Below are 6,000 nucleotides of genomic sequence, written 5' to 3' on the forward strand. Positions count from 1 at the left end.
TGTCCCACGCTGCCTGTCTCCTTATACCACGCTGCTTGTCTCCTTATCCCACGCTGCCTGTCTCCTTATACCACGCTGCCTGTCTCCTTATACCACGCTGCTTGTCTCCTTATACCACGCTGCTTGTCTCCTTATCCCACGCTGCCTGTCTCCTTATACCACGCTGCCTGTCTCCTTATACCACGCTGCTTGTCTCCTTATACCACGCTGCTTGTCTTCTTATACCACGCTGCTTGTCTCCTTATCCCACGCTGCCTGTCTCCTTATCCCACGCTGCCTGTCTCCTTATACAACGCTTCCTGTCTCCTTATACCACGCTTCCTGTCTCCTTATCCCACGCTGCTTGTCTCCTTATACCACGCTGCTTGTCTCCTTATCCCACGCTGCCTGTCTCCTTATACCACGCTTCCTGTCTCCTTATCCCACGCTTCCTGTCTCCTTATACCACGCTGCCTGTCTCCTTATACCACGCTGCCTATGTACTTGTCCCACGCTGCCTGTGTCCTTATCCCACGCTGCCTGTCTCCTTATCCCACGCTGCTTGGCTCCTTATACCACGCTGCTTGTCTCCTTATACCACGCTGCCTGTCTCCTTATACCACGCTGCCTATGTACTTGTCCCACGCTGCCTGTGTCCTTATCCCACGCTGCCTGTCTCCTTATCCCACGCTGCCTGTCTCCTTATACCACGCTGCTTGTCTCCTTATACCACGCTGCCTGTCTCCTTATACCACACGGCTTGTCTCCTTATCCCACGCTGCCTGTCTCCTTATACCACGCTTCCTGTCTCCTTATACCACGCTGCCTGTCTCCTTATACCACGCTGCCTATGTACTTGTCCCACGCTGCCTGTCTCCTTATACCACGCTGCCTGTCTCCTTATACCACGCTGCCTGTCTCCTTATACCACGCTGCTTGTCTCCTTATACCACGCTGCTTGTCTCCTTATCCCACGCTGCCTGTCTCCTTATCCCACGCTGCCTGTCTCCTTATACCACGCTGCTTGTCTCCTTATACCACGCTGCCTGTCTCCTTATACCACGCTGCTTGTCTCCTTATACCACGCTGCCTGTCTCCTTATACCACGCTGTCTGTCTCCTTATACCACGCTGCCTGGCTCCTTATACCACGCTGCCTGACTCCTTATACCACGCTGCTTGTCTCCTTATACCACGCTTCCTGTCTCCTTATACCACGCTGCCTGTCTCCTTATACCACGCTGCATGTCTCCTTATACCACGCTGCCTGTCTCCTTATCCCACGCTGCCTGTCTCCTTATCCCACGCTGCCTGTCTCCTTATCCCACGCTGCCTGTCTCCTTATACCACGCTGCCTGTCTCCTTATACCACGCTGCCTGTCTCCTTATACCACGCTGCCTGTCTCCTTATACCACGCTGCCTGTCTCCTTATACCACGCTGCCTGTCTCCTTATACCACGCTGCCTGTCTCCTTATACCACGCTTCCTGTCTCCTTATACCACGCTGCCTGTCTCCTTATCCCACGCTGCTTGTCTCCTTATACCACGCTTCCTGTCTCCTTATACCACGCGCTGCCTATACCACGCTTGTCCTTGTCCCACGCTGCCTGTGTCCTTATACCACGCTGCCTGTCTCCTTATACCACGCTGCTTGTCTCCTTATACCACGCTGCTTGTCTCCTTATACCACGCTGCTTGTCTCCTTATACCACGCTGCTTGTCTCCTTATCCCACGCTGCCTGTCTCCTTATACCACGCTGCCTGTCTCCTTATACCACGCTATACCACGCTGCTTGTCTCCTTATACCACGCTGCTTGTCTCCTTATACCACGCTGCCTGTCTCCTTATACCACGCTGTCTGTCTCCTTATACCACGCTGCCTGTCTCCTTATACCACGCTGCCTGTCTCCTTATACCACGCTGCTTGTCTCCTTATACCACGCTGCCTGTCTCCTTATACCACGCTGCCTGTCTCCTTATACCACGCTGCCTGTCTCCTTATACCACGCTGCCTGTCTCCTTATCCCACGCTGCCTGTCTCCTTATCCCACGCTGCCTGTCTCCTTATACCACGCTTCCTGTCTCCTTATACCACGCTGCCTGTCTCCTTATACCACGCTGCCTGTGTACTTATCCCACGCTGCCTGTGTCCTTATACCACGCTGCCTGTCTCATTATACCACGCTGCCTGTCTCCTTATCCCACGCTGCCTGTCTCCTTATACCACGCTTCCTGTCTCCTTATACCACGCTGCCTGTCTCCTTATCCCACGCTGCTTGTCTCCTTATACCACGCTGCCTGTCTCCTTATACCACGCTGCCTGTCTCCTTATACCACGCTGCCTGTCTCCTTATCCCACGCTGCCTGTCTCCTTATACCACGCTGTCTCCTTATACCACGCTGTCTCCTTATACCACGCTGCCTGTCTCCTTATACCACGCCTGCCTATGTACTTGTCCCACGCTGCCTGTCTCCTTATACCACGCTGCTTGTCTCCTTATCCCACGCTGCCTGTCTCCTTATACCACGCTGCCTGTCTCCTTATACCACGCTGCTTGTCTCCTTATACCACGCTGCTTGTCTCCTTATACCACGCTGCTTGTCTCCTTATACCACGCTGCCTGTCTCCTTATACCACGCTGCCTGTCTCCTTATACCACGCTGCTGTCTCCTTATCCCACGCTGCCTGGCTCCTTATACCACGCTGCTTTTCTCCTTATCCCACGCTGCCTGTGTACTTATACCACGCTGCCTGACTCCTTATACCACGCTGCCTGTGTACTTATACCACGCTGTCTCCTTACGCTGCCTTATCCCACGCTGCCTGTCTCCTTATACCACGCTGCCTGTCTCCTTATACCACGCTGCCTGTCTCCTTATACCACGCTGCCTGTCTCCTTATACCACGCTGCTTGTCTCCTTATCCCACGCTGCCTGTCTCCTTATACCACGCTGCCTGTCTCCTTATACCACGCTGCTTGTCTCCTTATACCACGCTGCTTGTCTCCTTATACCACGCTGCTTGTCTCCTTATACCACGCTGCTTGTCTCCTTATACCACGCTGCCTGTCTCCTTATACCACGCTGCCTGTCTCCTTATCCCACGCTGCTTGTCTCCTTATCCCACGCTGCCTGTCTCCTTATACCACGCTGCTTGTCTCCTTATACCACGCTGCTTGTCTCCTTATACCACGCTGCTTGTCTCCTTATACCACGCTGCCTGTCTCCTTATACCACGCTGCCTGTCTCCTTATACCACGCTGCCTGTCTCCTTATCCCACGCTGCCTGTCTCCTTATACCACGCTGCTTGTCTCCTTATACCACGCTGCCTGTCTCCTTATACCACGCTGCCTGTCTCCTTATACCACGCTGCCTGTCTCCTTATACCACGCTGCCTGTCTCCTTATACCACGCTGCTTGTCTCCTTATACCACGCTGCCTGTCTCCTTATACCACGCTGCCTGACTCCTTATACCACGCTGCCTGTGTACTTATACCACGCTGCCTGTGTACTTATCCCACGCTGCCTGACTCCTTATACCACGCTGCCTGTCTCCTTATACCACGCTGCCTGTCTCCTTATACCACGCTGCCTGACTCCTTATACCACGCTCTCCTTATACCACGCACGCTGCTTATACCACGCTGCCTGTCTCCTTATCCCACGCTGCCTGTCTCCTTATACCACGCTGCCTGTCTCCTTATACCACGCTGCTTGTCTCCTTATACCACGCTGCCTGTCTCCTTATACCACGCTGCTTGTCTCCTTATACCACGCTGCTTGTCTCCTTATACCACGCTGCCTGTCTCCTTATACCACGCTGCCTGTCTCCTTATCCCACGCTGCCTGTCTCCTTATCCCACGCTGCCTGTCTCCTTATACCACGCTGCCTTGTCTCCTTATACCACGCTGCCTGTCTCCTTATACCACGCTGCCTGTCTCCTTATACCACGCTGCCTGTCTCCTTATACCACGCTGCTTGTCTCCTTATCCCACGCTGCCTGTGTCCTTATACCACGCTGCCTGACTCCTTATACCACGCTGCCTGTGTACTTATACCACGCTGCCTGTGTACTTATCCCACGCTGCCTGACTCCTTATACCACGCTGCCTGTCTCCTTATACCACGCTGCCTGTCTCCTTATACCACGCTGCCTGTCTCCTTATCCCACGCTGCTTGTCTCCTTATACCACGCTGCCTGTCTCCTTATACCACGCTGCCTGTCTCCTTATACCACGCTGCCTGTCTCCTTATACCACGCTGCTTGTCTCCTTATACCACGCTGCCTGTCTCCTTATACCACGCTGCCTGTCTCCTTATACCACGCTGCTTGTCTCCTTATACCACGCTGCCTGTCTCCTTATACCACGCTGCTTGTCTCCTTATACCACGCTGCCTGTCTCCTTATACCACGCTGCCTGTCTCCTTATACCACGCTGCCTGTCTCCTTATACCACGCTGCCTGTCTCCTTATCCCACGCTTGTCTCCTTACCACGCTTCCTGTCTCCTTATACCACGCCTGTCTCCTTATACCACGCTGCCTGTCTCCTTATACCACGTGCTTGTCTTATACCACGCTGCCTGTCTCCTTATACCACGCTGCCTGTCTCCTTATCCCACGCTGCTTGTCTCCTTATACCACGCTGCTTGTCTCCTTATACCACGCTGCCTGTCTCCTTATACCACGCTGCCTATGTACTTGTCCCACGCTGCCTGTCTCCTTATACCACGCTGCCTGTCTCCTTATCCCACGCTGCTTGTCTCCTTATCCCACGCTGCCTGTCTCCTTATACCACGCTGCCTGTCTCCTTATACCACGCTGCTTGTCTCCTTATCCCACGCTGCCTGTCTCCTTATACCACGCTTCCTGTCTCCTTATACCACGCTGCCTGTCTCCTTATACCACGCTGCCTGTCTCCTTATACCACGCTGCCTGTCTCCTTATACCACGCTGCTTGTCTCCTTATCCCACGCTGCCTGTCTCCTTATACCACGCTGCTTGTCTCCTTATACCACGCTGCTTGTCTCCTTATCCCACGCTGCCTGTCTCCTTATACCACGCTGCCTGTCTCCTTATACCACGCTGCTTGTCTCCTTATACCACGCTGCTTGTCTCCTTATACCACGCTGCTTGTCTCCTTATACCACGCTGCTTGTCTCCTTATACCACGCTGCCTGTCTCCTTATACCACGCTGCCTGTCTCCTTATACCACGCTGCTTGTCTCCTTATCCCACGCTGCCTGTCTCCTTATACCACGCTGCCTGTCTCCTTATACCACGCTGCCTGTCTCCTTATACCACGCTGCCTGTCTCCTTATCCCACGCTGCCTGTCTCCTTATACCACGCTGCCTGTCTCCTTATACCACGCTGCCTGTCTCCTTATACCACGCTGCCTGTCTCCTTATACCACGCTGCCTGTCTCCTTATACCACGCTGCCTGTCTCCTTATCCCACGCTGCCTGTCTCCTTATCCCACGCTGCCTGTCTCCTTATACCACGCTGCCTGTCTCCTTATACCACCTGCCTGTCTCCTTATACCACGCTGCCTATGTACTCCTTATACCACGCTGCCTATGTCCTTATACCACGCTGCCTGTCTCCTTATACCACGCTGCCTGTCTCCTTATCCCACGCTGCCTGTCTCCTTATACCACGCTGCCTGTCTCCTTATACCACGCTGCCTGTCTCCTTATCCCACGCTGCTTGTCTCCTTATACCACGCTTCCTGTCTCCTTATACCACGCTGCCTGTCTCCTTATACCACCCTGCCTATGTACTTGTCCCACGCTGCCTGTCTCCTTATACCACGCTGCTTGTCTCCTTATCCCACGCTGCTTGTCTCCTTATACCACGCTGCTTGTCTCCTTATACCACGCTGCTTGTCTCCTTATCCCACGCTGCCTGTCTCCTTATACCACGCTGCTTGTCTCCTTATACCACGCTGCCTGTCTCCTTATCCCACGCTGTCCTGTCTCCTTATCCCACGCTGCTTGTCTCCTTATACCACGCTTCCT

Source organism: Oncorhynchus nerka, linkage group LG8 (genome assembly GCF_034236695.1).
Source record: "Oncorhynchus nerka isolate Pitt River linkage group LG8, Oner_Uvic_2.0, whole genome shotgun sequence".
Lineage (NCBI taxonomy): Eukaryota > Metazoa > Chordata > Actinopteri > Salmoniformes > Salmonidae > Oncorhynchus > Oncorhynchus nerka.